Consider the following 15,619-nt stretch of genomic DNA (forward strand, 5'->3'; position numbering starts at 1 on the left):
CGGCTGACAGTTTCCACTCGGAGCACTTAAGATAACTTTGAGTAGACCAAGTCCGAGCTCCGGACCAAGGACTTCGGGTCACGGCAATGGGCGGAATGGGAATGAAAATTGGGAATGGGAATGGGGGGCGTGGGGGGTGGAACCTGAGCTGAGCTGATGATGTCCACCACCAGTGGCAGATTTATGAAAACTGTTGACATTTAGTTCTTCGAACCGTAAACTCTGAGCGGACTCAAGGCAGCGGAATTTACATTCGGACAATGCAGGCCGCAGAAAAACGGAGCACGAAGTGCCCGGTACATAATGCAAACGGAATCGAGAGCCAGAGCAAAACCGGCCAGCAGACAGGGAAATGTGGAGAAAAGCCAGATGACAGCCGGCCAAGATGGACAAAGGCAATTGTGCTGGCATGTGAAGGAAAGTCGTCGGTAAGAGAGAACGAACTGGGAAAAACTGCTGATGCCGCTTGGCTCCTTCATCCTAAATGCGATGCGAAAAACTGTTTGCAAAATGTGGGTGCTGACCCATTTTGGTAGATCGTTATTATCACCCTTCAACAATTAGTCGAATTTTGATCACTTTACAGATTCCTTTAATTTCCCATACTTAACTGTGATATTAAGCCCGTTTAAATACTTCACTTTGATGAGTACCAGTGTAAGCCACAAAGCCTTTGGCCGACATTTTGGTCTAAATGCAATTTGAGCTGTTTCGGATTTTATGTAAATTGGTGATATAATAAGAAGAGCGTACCGATAATGCGATTGAACTGATGATAAGGATGGACCTTGTAAAAGAATAAACTCGAAAACAAATTGCATCGATGGGTGAATGCGGAATGTGTCAAACGGATGCACTTACAATACCACTCCTACATGAGCTGAGTGGCACTTTTGATTCTTCAATCGAGTTGAGGCCCAAAGAAAGCGATGACATATCCGTTAACGTTGAAATGCCTTGCACCAGACACTTGTCTTGCGGACGGGGATGCGGATGGGAATGCGGATGAAGTTGCGGATGTGGATGGGGCTGCGGAGCTGGTCTATGCAAATAAAAACAAAGAAAGGCCGTGCACGTTAAGCGGATAGCCAGAGTGATGGAATGAAAAAAGGCACAGGGCACCGAGCAGAATATTTCAGTACCTTGGTTATGGAAAAGGTTAAACAAATTAAAAATACATATCATATATCATAATAGGTAGGCGAAATTCATTTTAAATGTCTGGTTAAAATTTCATTTCATACCTTTTTTAGGTGCCTTTGAATAGCAGTGATTTATTTTGCAGTGTAGTGGGAGGGAGCATGTCAGAAGTGGAGCTACTGTCCTCGACGTCTTAATTAAGCAGCTCAAACGGCAACAACAATTAGCCGAGATGCAACTCAAGCGATGTTGATTGCTATTTTCGCCGTGTCCTGAGTGACAGGACGAGGGGAAAAGGAACAGAACATGCCAGCGAGAGAGAGAGAGAGAGAGAGAGAGAGAGAGAGAAAGGCATAGGCAGAAGAATACCCTGCTTGCACTTGTGGCTGGCTAATGGAAGAGGCTTAATCAATCGAAATTGCAGTTGCATAATTACAGCAAACTTTAAACTTTTCCAATTTCGAATTCAATTCGCTACAGTGTGTTTGGTTGCACTTTTTACCTTTGCCATTGCTGTTGTGCCAGCAAATGCACACAATTTGCTTTGTCATTAGACGAACACTTTAGGCACTCGACTGCGCTGTTTATCTCAGGCCATCTCCCTCTGTAGTCCATGTCCCATCCCGCTCGCACCATGTTATCTCCTTCTCTGTCAACTGCTTTGCTTTTGGCTGCTCATTTCCAGCTGGCCTTTTCTTTGTGCAGCTCTTATTTGACCATTCATTTGTTGCGTTTGCCTGACCAAATAATTGGGGAGTGGGTGCGAAAGAGACAGTTATATGGGCGGTGACGAAAAAGGGGGAGGGGGAGGGGGAGACGAACTGAGATCCATTCACAGTATTTTGCACATTTTCGCTTAATTTGAATTTTTCTATGCAAATGCAAATGCATGGCGAGGACGGAGAATAGCAGAAAAAGCATCCCGAAATTCAACTGTTTTTCGTTAAATAATTCTATTTTATTGTGCATTATTTTCGTTTTTTCCACCAGCTTTCGTCTGCGCCAAATTGTTATTGCAATTTTCTTTGTGTGCTTTTGCACATTTTGCAGCATTCGCGGTTCACTGCGCTGTCGTTTATTTGATATTTGTATTCCTCCCTGAATATATCCCTCGATAAGGTACTCCAACCGTCTAACAGGACTCGGATTCGGGGGAGTCCCTTTGAAGTGAATCTGAATGTATTTGGCTGCAATCGAGTATTCGATTCGTTTGGGCATTGGCAAATATGGTGATTTCATTGAACACATCATAAAACCATGGTTGTGGTACAATAAAAATAATATTTATTATTGATAACAAAAACATGTTTCTTTCGTTATTTATTTCTTTTTATACGATATATATTTAAAATACAGCTAAACAACAATTCGAATAAACTTAAGTATTTAAAGTATATTTTTGTTGCCACTTGTTTACAATATAAACAGGATCATGCAAATTAGCTTAGATACAATTTCTATAAATATAGTTTATAGTTTTAAGCTTAATACATATTTTCATTGTCTTTTGCTTCACCTAACATCGGCGGTCATAATTACCGATAAAAATATCACGCTTTTAATACCAGTGTTCAACCACGAATGATTGACATTAAAAGAAACATTAGCTCTGTTTTTCCAACTTTTGTTCGCCTCTGATCATTTTCCTTTTCCAATTTCCGCGACTAAGCAGAGGCATCCGATTTGTAGTCGGCCAGTTAATTGTTATGCAAAAGCTGAAATGATGCCATAAAAACCCTATTCCCAGCCGGAATCGGAATCAGAGTGCCGATAAACTTTCTCCCTCCGTGGCGAATAGATTGTGTTTGATTTGCCGCGTGGCCTTTGCATGCTGCAAACAAACGACACTTTGATTTAGTGAAAGAACAATTGTTAGCAAACAGAACCATGTTGGGAATGGCAGTAGTAACAGTGGCAAGCATTCGATGGCTAATAAAACAAAACAAAGCTAATGGCCAAACATAACGAAACCGAAATGCAGGCGGCAATTTTATGTCCGGCATAAAAGTTTCCCCCTCCTTTCCGTTTCAGTATTTATCTATTTTTCCAATACCCCCCCCCTCCAGTATCTGTATCTGTATCTGAATCAGTTTCGGAATCTGCGACAGACGCCTTCTGAATGCCAATGTGCAGCCTGCCTCAAGGCGGCACACAGTGCGTATGCGCGATACAGTTTATCGTCTTGCCGCAGCATTCTATAGTTATGTACGAGATGTACATATTTCCGCAGAACTTGTTGCTACAGCACAACCACAACTTTTGCCGCCTAATGCGGCATCAATATGCAAAGCCCAAGTTTTGGGCCAAGTTGAACGCCCCACTAAGCGGCTTAAAAGCACAAAGAACACAAAAACGGGCAAAAACTTTAAGTTCATTTAACTTTCGCAATCAGCTGGAGCAGCAGGCAGAAGCATTGTCTGCCGGGGCAATTTATGATTTATTAACAACGTGCGAAACTCAATTTGTGCCCCGTGCTTGAGAGTCCGTTAAGTCAGCTAAAAGGATTTCGTAAAACTTAAATGATTTTAATTATTGAGAATTATCAGCAGCGTTGAGCTCTGTAATGCAATTTGCCCCGATTGGGGATTTGGCCAGCAGTTGTGTGCTCCTCCCTGGAACAATCCCCTCTTCCTGACTGAGAACTATTTCAGTTTTGATTTATTGCGCTGCAAATTCCCTTCTTGGGATGATTACACCCAGCCAAATTTGACACCCTTGTATCGCCGCTGGCAATTATCTAAGCAAGCGAGCGTGTAATGGGCTTCTTTTTATATCCGGGAATCGAAAAATATCCGGGTATGCTGTATTATTCTTATTTACAAGCAGGGGGTCAAGAAGTTTAAATAACATTTAAAATGATAGCACTTGCAGCTTCGAAGAGGGAAACTTTTGAAGCACTTATAGTTTCTTGGGTTAAATTACCCAAATTTAGACAAAAGATTTGTGGGAGTTTGTTTACCCGGTATCTTTTAGTCGAGAGCTGCCTTCCCCGTGTTCTGTTGCCATATTTTTTCCTTTACCTTTTGGTCCACTGTCTTGTGTCTTGTGCTGTATTGAAGAAGCTGGTCAGATGATTTATGATTGCTCAGCTCCGGCTGGCTTATTGGAGGTGGAGCTGGATGTGGAGCAGGAGTGCTCGTTTTAATAAATGCCCCGTTTGGGCATTACATTTTAATAGTCTCGTCTCGGAGCAAAATAATGCCGAGCAGTGTTATTTATGAAGTGACGCTCTAAATTTATTTAAAACGCTTGCAATAAATTTTAACAGATTTCAATATGAAAATTTATGCAACCCACCAATTCTAATGCGTATTTATGGCAGCAAAGGGGCAAAACAACGACGCCCGTTCAAAAGGAGAAGGCGTCCGAAGGAGGTCCGATCAGTGGAGTAACGGGTGAATTTGTCCCCAATCAATCATAATTTGTAACTGTCATCGCAAGCTGCGACCGCGTTCACTGAGTGATGAAGTTGTCGCCGCGGCTCACACCCACATTCGCAAACACAATCACAATCACAACGGCTCACACAGGCTCACACTCGCCCAATGACACGAAAGCCAACTAAAGTCAACCACAATGCCGAGAACCGTGGGCTTGCAGGCATTCAAGCAGAAATCATGTCGATAATTTGGAATTTATGCCCATTGTCATATAGTTGTAATCTAGTACGTACTGTGATGAGCAGATCCTATTTAGTTATATAAACAAAATGAAAAATACGTTGATTTACACTTATGATTTTTGTTATTAACTAATCAACTAATTTGTTTTATAAGTACCTCAGTCATATGAAGTATGATTTTGGCAAAATGGTAGAGTCATCACACTCTATTTGCGAACCACTGTTCTTTGGCTGGTCCGGTTGCCGAAAATGTAACCATAGCAGGACAATTTTGGGCGCAACCACACCGCTGAATTTCGCCGACACACGTGTGCGTATGTGGACCGCAGATTTATCGCGAATTTCACTTTCCTATGGCGAGCAGTTGGCAGAATGGCAGACAAAGGAAAGTTCGTTGCCAGGAGCTGGGAAATCTGATATGCTGCCAAAAGTTTGATATGCCCCGAACTTGACAAATGTCTGACAAATCCCGTCAGCATCTAGTAGCTCTAATGAAAGCCAATTGCTGCTGCTTAGCAGTCGCCGCGGTGTAGACAAAAGATCCGAGTCCTGCAAACTCCGGAAACTGTCAACGTGCGACGGAAAATCTGCGGCACGTGATTCCGCTCATCTGCAATGCTGCCCCTCCACTTCACTTCGCTTCCATTCAGTTTCAATTTTTGGCTTGCCCCTCCGAGGCACAGCTCGTACATATGTATGCCAACCAGATTTATGATGATTTTTTTCACACACGTGTGCCCAAAATGCTGGCGTTAATAACGATTAAGTGCGCCATGCGACATTGACTCCGCCGGTCGCAGGATGAAAGTTTGCCAGATTTTTGTTATTCCCGACAGGTAGACTTCGTGGCATCCAGGCGCCCACTTCGTTATGATTGCAAACACTGGCCATCAAGGGGCTGCCCAAGGATTTCCTTAAATAAAAAAGGCAGGGTTTACAGGACAGCCTTTTTTCCTGCAGTAAGCCATGTACTTTTCTTCCAGTCCTGAGCAAGTTAGGCTTAACAATTAAAAATTGAATTCATATGCTCCAAATTTAAAAGAAATTTAAGACCAGTACTTCATTTTTGTTATTGCTATATAATAAAAAACCTAGCATGTAAAGCTGAAAATGGCCTAAATTCGGACAAAATTGTACCGCCGCAGTGGAATGGATTTTTTAAAATGCCCATCCTATGTGATTTGTGTCAAACTGTCGATGCCGGTCAGGTAAATCAAAGTCATCTGGCCATTGGCTGCTCCACCATCCTCTCCGGCGGGATTGGGAGTGGGAGTTTCCTGCCACCTTCGATGGGCATTCGTCATTTTTCATGTTGCCATGTTGGAAGCTGGAAGCTAAAAACTGGGAGCGGAGACCCAGAGACCCGGAGAAAACGTGATTATTGATTGGTGCTCGGCTAAATTCATGGCTACACTAGCTCCCGGTCGAACCATTTATCTAACTATAACCGTAGGTCAGGAGCTTGTTAGTGTGTGGCCACTGGTCACATGGTCAGGAAGGGAATTTGGGTGGTCAGTTGGATGGGAGCTGCAAAACCACTGACACGGAGTTGGATGAAGGACATAGGGATGTAGGATGAAAAAATAGCATCATAGATGCGCTAAAGTTTGACGTTTATGTGACATTTGAAATCAATTTGCACAACAATTGAATTTTCAATTTTCTATATCCACGTTTCATTGTTATTGTTTGGTCGCCGTTGCCGTTATGGTTGATGTTGCTGCCGAAGTTGCAACTGCAACTGCCGCTGCCTGTGTTTTTATCAATTTGCTGCCACAGCTGATGTGCAATCGATGCGTTTACATGTCAATTAGCAATTTAGTGCGTGCCACATTGTCAGCGTCAATATATCCAGCTATCGTTGTGTGGGTGTGCATTTTGGTGGCATCTAGGTGGCTGCAAAAAGTTGCATATTTAATTGGCTGCCGCAAAGTGGACGTCATGCATTTCGGACATGCCCCAATGACCACAGAGTGGGCCGCAAATGAAACGAACGGCCGCCGAATGGCTGCCAATTTGATGAATTTGCAAATCCAAATAGATAATCCACAAACATTTGATTCAATCGAATGGGCAAAACGATTTCCACTTCCAAATTAATCAGAGCATTAAACGAGGAAATTGCCACTACGGTCCGGGGGCATTACCATCTAATTGGTTGATTGGATGTGTGACGCAAAAGCAAGAGCGTTGGCATTATGGATTCCCAGTCACTTTTGGGTTGGTAGAACTTAACACAACTCAACTTGCAGCCAGTTGCCAAACTGGGAACGGAACTCTCTTGTTTCCCCTGTTTCCCGTTGCCAACTGCAATATTTGTTTTCCAACGTGGCCCAGCTGACGCGCAGACCCATTTTGCCTTCTGGCAGGACTAGCATACACTCACACATCCCACCAAACACAACCATTTGGCCTGTGCAAACGAAGCAAAGTCACTATAGAGAGGAGCTGCAATTGCAGCTGTTGCCCCTGCAATTGGCCAGATTTATGTTGTCTAGCCGCATTCTGAGCACTTGCAGCTGCCGACACATGGACATGTAACCCCATGCTTCCAGCTAAAGGATACTGTCGAACCGTTCTTAATTACGCCGAGCAGGTAATTCCGGTTAAAACGTCAAGTTCCCCAATTCTCCGAATCCTTGAGCTCTCTTGAATCCTTGAGCTGGGGCACTTTTTTTTTTAATGGAATCCGGCATCAGACCCGTCTGCAGTCCTCATTTCCGGAAATCAAATGAAGATCCTGGTAGCTCGTGTTCGCTGGCTTGGTGTTGACCCCAGTGGCTGGGGCATGAAAAATACCAAAACCCAGTGGCGGAAGTAATATTTTTCACATCAGCATACGTTGCGGTCCAAGCCCCAGAACAGATAAACATAAACATATGCACATAGGAGCTATGGGGGGGCGAAAAACTTCGAGTTATGAAATCTGCACTCGAAAAATAGTACAAACTTAATTAAGGCGAATATTTTGTATGCTAACAAATTGTATTCTTAGATATGTCTTAACAACTTAAGTAAACTAATAGTATTGATGTGATGTACAACATAATTAATTGGTGATTTTCATTTAGATGTAGTCATTCTCGTCAAAGTTTAAGGTATTATCACACGAAAACTATCATTGGAATATAGATTATCATTCTTTTATGAATAAATTTATGAATAGAGCTTTAATTTCCAACCCCCTCAGTAATTTTTCATGTGTAGCGTTATTGGCTTGCCTTGTGGCTACCCTCGCTAGGCAGAAGCCAAGTGGTTACCAACTTAGCCCAGAGTTTGTCGCTTCTGCTGCTGGCGGAAGTGTCTGAGGGTCCTGTTTTGGGTCCTGGGCCCTCCCTTCCGATTACACCATGCATATGCAGATGTATGGCCGCAAAGATATAGCGCTCTGCATACAACATACACATACAAGCATACTCGTACATATTTATGTATAATATTTAGTGGCAGCTGGTGCAAAGTTTTTGGGCGTACGCGGCGTATGCGTGTTGCTCAATTGCCGCTGGCAGAACGACGGGCAACGACTTTTGCTGTTATTTATGCCCAGCGGAAAGGGAAGTTGGCTTCGTAGCCGTTAGATTTAAGAACTTTTCCGCCGCAACCAGTAGAACGGGATTTGGGGTGAACGGATGTATTTGGCACTTGCCGCATGCTGCTGCTGCATATGCAGCCATTTTCGAGTGGCCATTTATAAGGCACACAATTAATTAAATGGTCCCATGTTTGCTGTCCACACGATTATTGATTTCTGCTCTGCTCTGGTGGTAGGGTACCTGGTAGGGTTAACAAAGGCCATTTACCTAGACCACAACAAGCTCCACCTGTAACTGGCCAAAAAATAAAAGTCATATAATAAAAATTCGATGTAGATTCTGTGGCATTTTCATAATTTATTATGCTGCCAGTTTGTCGGGCGCATATCACCATAAATAATATCTATGCCGTACACACTGGCACGGATATGTATAAAACCACATACTATACTATGTAGTGGAACCCTTTTTTATGTAGCTGCTTAATCTACATAATTTTCGGTCCCTTTCACAAGCGGTTTGATTTACACAGTGTATAATCATTAAAAAGGCTCGGACGGCGTATAAAAAACAATTTTTTAGTTTGCACCGCCCTGAAGGGTTTGACCGCTTAACTTGTTTATTTATTTTAGCTGGTTTTTCGGGGGCCCAGGGTTCAAAGGAGGAAAGGTTGCTTCGTCCTGGTAATAAGAGCATCTCATATGGGTCAGGGTAAGCGATTAGAGTCCGTAGCTCTACTAGATGATGTGTGTGTATATGGGGGCTTCAGTTTCTGTTTTCATTTCTATGTTTTTGTGAAACCATTTACATAAGTGCCAAGCACAGGGCCCAGACATTCGTCTGAACCCAGCGATTATCCCTTTTTAATAGACTCATAAAACGGTTATTAACTTTGTTGCACACAAATAGAATAGAAAAACCAGTCCGGATGCGGTGCACAGTGTTTTATTTCATTAAAGTCATTTCTGGACACTGGCTCAATTTATTATGTGAGATTTTTTTTTTGTGCATAGTCAACTGCCATTTTTCCTTTGTTCCCTATGCAAAGAAACAACATTTGACATTAATAAATGGCCGGACAGTGGGCGAGTGTAGGAGGTTGCTCTTAAAGCTTGAGAGCTGCAAAGAAATCGTTAAAATTCGGCAAAATATATTCTTTGTACCCATGTATGCAAGTGTGTTTCGAACAATGGGGTATATTAGCTACCTAAGCAAACTTGCTTCTTATAAAAGTTGATAAAATCCACCAGTCAGCTGGTATTCAAAATACCCAACTGTTTTGCAGGTCATTGCAAAAGTCCTTTGCTTGGCTACAGCTATTCCACTTGTTATTCCTGATTTTCCAACTGGCCAAATGCAATTTCACTTTTATGCTGTTGCTCGCCTCCAGTCCTCCGAGTTCCCTGCCTTTCCCTGCCTTTCCCTGCCTTTCCACTCCTTCGATCCCGATTGCCCCGCATCCTGATCCTCCCTATGACTGTGACTGTGAGCACAAAATCCACACAATAGTAACAAAACAAGATAAATGAAATTCTGATGCAAATTTGATTTGTTTGTAAATGTTCGACGTTGCACTGCTGCCCCAGCCAAGCCAAGCCAAACTTGCACTTTTTCCTCCCCCAGCCCTTTTTTTGCCCTGATCGCTGGGGAAATGGGGGAAAATCAGGGGTTGGTGGGTGCTTAGTGGGTGGACAGCAGCAACATGTTGCCGCTTTTCACGCTTCCCCGCGCCCGCCCGTTGCCCACAGCAGAGGACATTTTTATGCGCGCATGATTAATTATGCAATTTTGCCATCGGTTCCGTTCTGCTTGTCCCCCAGCTGGCTTTGGGGTTTATGGCTGATGCTATTATGTGCCCCGCTGGGCTGCTGCAGCGCATCAATCAGCATCTAGATCCCGATCCGACTTGGCCATCGGAACGCCAACGGAACACTTATTCAATAGTCATGCATGCAATTAGCGGGCGAAGGAGGGCCGAATGAATTGGAACTTATGGGCGGAATTAAATTAAGTGTACGTTGTACACTTGTACACAGGGCGTATGCGGAATACTTATAATCACGACTGGTCGGCCGAAGTGGGCAAGTAAGTGGGGAAACGTGAGTGGAGCCCAAGACTGGGGACTAGGAATTCGCACGCAAATCGCAAGGAGCAACAATAACAAAAAAAAAAGGAAACAAAAAAAGGAATGCGACGAACAACTGAAGTTTCCTGACCAATGACCACTCCAACCCACCAAATAGAGTCACAATGATGGTCACCGACAAGCGCAGTCGGCAGGCAAATAGCGGCGAGCCGGGCGTATCGAGCCCATAATGCCGCACGGTCTTTTTGAGGCACGTTTCAGTTATTAACGGGACTGAGACCAGGACCGAGACCGAGACCGGTCAGCCTGTAAAGTGCATGCCACTGTCCATCCATTCCAGCCATTTGTACGCTGGCCAGCCATTCCGTGCTAACGTGACCAATATGCTTGTCATTGCCATAATAATCAGCTTTTGTCAGCACTCGCCTTCTGCGCCCGAAGTAACGCACATTCTGTAGGGTAGGTAGGGTGCTTCACTGTACCGTTGAATCATATGAAAATGTAATCCTTACAAGAAGAATATATGTATTTCAAATGTTATGTGATAAGTGCTGGAGTTTAAATGTTTCGAGCTTATATCCTAAGCATTTTGCTTTTCATTTACGCTCATTGTAACCCATAGATCACATAAATATCATTTTAAAACCAAATGAGGGTAGTTACAGTGACCTACCCTGACGTTTAATATATGGACAAGGGATTGTGGGACAAGCAGTCGTTGTGTGGACATGTAGCCTCGCATGCAAATATTTGCTGATCCAATCGCCGGAAATGACACAAAACTTAGCAATTGTTTACTGCAACACTTTGTTCCGCTTCAGCTCTTAACGGGAATTCGGATGGCAATAGACATCAGCCATCTCCATTTGTGCTATTGCGTGGCTCCAGTTGGGCGCAACATATATATTAAAATTAATATCAGCTAAAAGGTTTTTCCAGCCCAATTACGACTTTAGTCGTTGATGTCATTGCCTCCACGAAATTGACTTTGTAGATAGTGATTTCGTTTTTTATTTGCTGCAGTGCCACGAAGCGTGATCGATTTGGCACAAAACACGCACTAAATAAATAAAAATAAGCAAAACCAATAGTATTTTTTAATATTTACAAAGGATATTTACTAATAATAAATAAATGTACTAAAAAATCAACAATAAATTCATTTTCCCTTTTTTTTGCAAAGTCTTCGTTTTGTTAAAAAAAAATTCTCCACAGTCAAAAATAATTGTATTTATGTGAATTTATGTTTCCCAATTTATTGATGAAATTAAATCGACATATTTTAATTCGATTATTTGGGAATATTGAAAATTAGCTGTTAGTGATTATTTTGCAAAGTGTTTGCACAAATTTATCAAAAGTACAATTCGTGCGTATATTTTTTGGGATTGTTCGAGTCCTTTATTACATTGGTATAAATGAAGTTCGAAACGGAATTTATCTCGATTGTGTGCCTATTTGTTGGAATTTATGATGACCACAGGCTTTCGACGGTACTGATTGTTTGAGTTTAATTGAGTTACCTTCTCGCGGTGAAACAATTAAAGCCGCGAAAGTTGGATTTGATTTTGCAGCTAGTGAAAAGCGGCTTCTGACGGTAATTGGATTCCCTGATTTACGTCCGTTGATTCCCAGATGCGATTGGTTTAATGTCCAGCCGGATACTCGGTTTTAATTTTTTTTTTTATCCGTGGGGGGCAGTAACAGTGCCTAATGAAGTTGTCTCGTTGTAATTAGAAGTAATAATAATTTCCTAGCCCGAGCACAGTCATTATGAATTTGGATTGCGGCCAAGGAAATGCCATTAATCAAATTAGCGAGCGCATAACTTTTTATGATTATGCTCCGTGATAAGCGCAACTTACAGGCTGAAAAACAGGGGGGGCGGTAGCATGGTAGCAAAGGGGGCGTGACTTTGCATGCAAAGGAAAAGTTGGAGCGACGACAGCGTCGTCCTGGCCATTTGCTTCTTGCTTATTGTTTAATTCTATTTATTTTTTAATAAACAATTTTCCTAATGAAATGTCTGCCCAAGGCCAAGGAGCAGTAGGTGGGTGGGGGGTAGGTGGCTAGGAGGGTAGGAAATGAAGAGAGGGGCAGGGAAACACGAGACAAGCAGAAGCCGCAAAATTAATTACGATAAACCAACCAAAGGGAAAGGACGCGACGCAGAGTCCTGTAATGAGGCCGCATCAAGTTAATAGTAATTGAAAAATTGTAATGAAATGCAGCTGTTGCTGTTGCTGTAGCTGTTGTTGTACCGGCATTTCCCTTCTCAAATTAAACCTCCTCCACGCTGCCATTGTACTCGGATTATGCAATACTTACTCACACATAGTCATACACACTCTCACTCACACATACACTCACTCACACAGGCAGTGGGCACAAGGACTTGGCCTAGGCTTAATTAAACGAAATTATAGCACTATTGTTGGGCATGTGTCTGTCTCATCCTCCAAAATGTGCCCACTTTGCGCCAATTCTCCTCCAGGCTGTGCGACTTGACCATTTGAATGCCTGCCATATGCAAGTGCCAATTAATTACAATACCTGCCCATTGGCCACTGCAGCTGCGTAATCCGATCTGGCCATTAAGCAAGCCACTCTGGCGATCGAGAGAGTCTCAATTCGATTTGCTGGAGAGCCCATCTAATTGGTAATGATTCAAGCTTAAGTTAGGTACAAGTTATAGGTATAAGTTTTATGCAAAACAGATTAGAATTAACCGAAAACTATTTTTGATAATTGGTCATCAACCATCTGTTCCACCATCTTTAACGTAACTTTCAGTAATTTTCCATGGGCATATGCACCATGTAGCAATTGGTTTGCAGTTTTTTCCGGAGAAGCGAATCTGTACTGCAGCCAGACACTCATCTCTGCATGGAAGCCAGGCTGTTTAGCCGTTGGCTAACTTGTTTATTTTGACATTTCGTGCGGAATTGAACGCATTTTGACCTAATTTGGCACAACAACGGCAATGGGAGCGACAACGACATCTACATCTACAACTACGTTGGCAGTGGCAATGGCAATGGCGATGACTATGGTGTTGGCTATGGCAATGGCGACGACTGGCAGGCAAAACCGAAATGGCCAAAAGTCGGGGATTCCCCCATTCGCACACGGTGCGAATTGGGGAACTGCAACTGCACTTTGCACTGATTATGGACAAACAGCTTTTTGTTGGCTCCTGTGGGTGGTTTTGCTGCAGGATTGAGGATGCAGTATGTTCCTGCTGCTGCTCCTGCTGCAGTGTCTGCATTTAATGTGCGTTGTAAGTGAAATTAACAGCAAAACTGCATTTCGGCCATCACCATTTGCTATTTGCCAATTTAGACATAAATAGCCAACGACTAGTCGCCCTTTCGACCAGCAGTCGCATCTTAAAGCCATTTAAGCTGCTTGTTGGCAGGGGATTAGGGACGAAATGTTGGCGTAGAGAGTACTCGTGCTGGAGCCAGATTGGCAGGGAAGGAAGGATATGCAAATTGGGACAGACTTTTGCCTCCTTGTAAGTTTCAATCAAAATGCAAATATTGATGCAGTTGACATATGACGTTGTTTGCATCGGGATCGGATTGAGAGCCGAACTCGGAGCAGTCGAAACATGCCTCGCCAGCATGCAGATTTATGATAACAGCGGCAGGGGGTGTATGAGGGGGTTTTAGGGGGGTTGGAAAAGGATAAGGATGAAGGGGGTCGTACCAAGCACCAAGAACCAAGTACCAACTACCAAGAAGCAAGGACCAAATCCTAAGCCTGCACGGGAAAAGCCATCGAGAATGCAATAACAAAGGATAAAATAATAAGATTTACTCATGACTTACTCTTGACTTTGCCAGCATCTGTAAGCGGGAGGGGTGCTGTGGGTGGGTATTGGGCAAGGGGTGATATGAGGACCAGGGGCCAGGGGTGCCAATGGGGGAGGCACTGTTTTATTAAAACATAAACACAAACAAGATCCCGACAGCAAAAACACCAACAGCAGCAGCAGTAGAATCAGCAACTATGACGGCCAACAGATTGAATAATGGTAGCAGCTCGAATGGAGACAGGTGGTCCAGGATAACCAGGAAAATGGGGAAAGTCGATGGTAGGCGGGGAAAGTGCTGCGGGCTGCTGGATAAATTAAAAACAAAAAGTACACCGAGAACTCATCGCATTAAATTAGAGCCGAGATACCAAGAATCTGAGATACTGAGATACCGAGATACAACGACGGCTGCCAGGGTAACTTTTTGTTATTATTTTTCAATTTTGTCGTCATCTGCTGCTATTGCTTTTTATCCAGGTTTGATGTCATTTTTCAAGAGGCTTATATGTGTGCGAGTTGGTCTTGTGCATTGCTAAACAAATTTTGATTAACTTATGCATAGAATATCACATTGGTTGTCTTTCAAACAACAGACACCACAGTTAGGCCTCATTTCTACAACGACAAACGAAATTGAAAATTTTCCAAGACAGCAGTGTGAAAAGCTATTACTTAAAACCAACCAAAAAATATTATATTTTTAAACTAAGCAATCTTGATAGAATTTGAAGTTTCATTGGAATTAATTGCTACAATTTTCTTGCCGGTTAAATGGGTAACTGAAATTTATCGCACAACTTATAAGGCTGGGGGTCCTTTGCCCCTTTCGCTTCGCTGGTGATTTTATTTGATCGTCTTTCAAAGGCAATTCATCAATTTGACTGGCATGTACACATAAATCAACCCAAACAAAAACCATAAAAAAGAAAAGCCAAAAAGAGAAGCTCTTCAAAGCCATTTATAGTTGTATTTACAGATGTGCGGGATGTGCGATGCAGAAAACCAGCAAACGAATATACATATAGTATATCCCCCAGTAGTACCAGTAGTACACACCCCATTTATATATGGTGGGTATGATGAAGAGTGTGGGGATGCATGTAGATTGCCACTTAACAGCAAAATAAAGTTCTGCACAAATTTTTAATTGAATGGCAGCGCATTGAAAAACTTTGCGTTGCCACTAAAATTGATTACACTCACCCGCCCACACTGACGCACTTGAGTTTCGAGAACTTTTGAGATACACATTGAGATATTGGGTAAATTATTGAGGCAGAAATCGGCACTCGTGTCAAATGCATACCGTTGAGCTCGAATCGGTATCCAAATACGAATACGTATCTGAATCGGTATTGGAATCAGGAGCAGAAACCATCGAACACACGCAATCTGGAGGCCTGTCGATTTGCCAGCTT

The sequence above is a fragment of the Drosophila santomea genome, chromosome 2R (genome assembly GCF_016746245.2).
Source record: "Drosophila santomea strain STO CAGO 1482 chromosome 2R, Prin_Dsan_1.1, whole genome shotgun sequence".
NCBI classification, from domain to species: Eukaryota; Metazoa; Arthropoda; class Insecta; order Diptera; family Drosophilidae; genus Drosophila; species Drosophila santomea.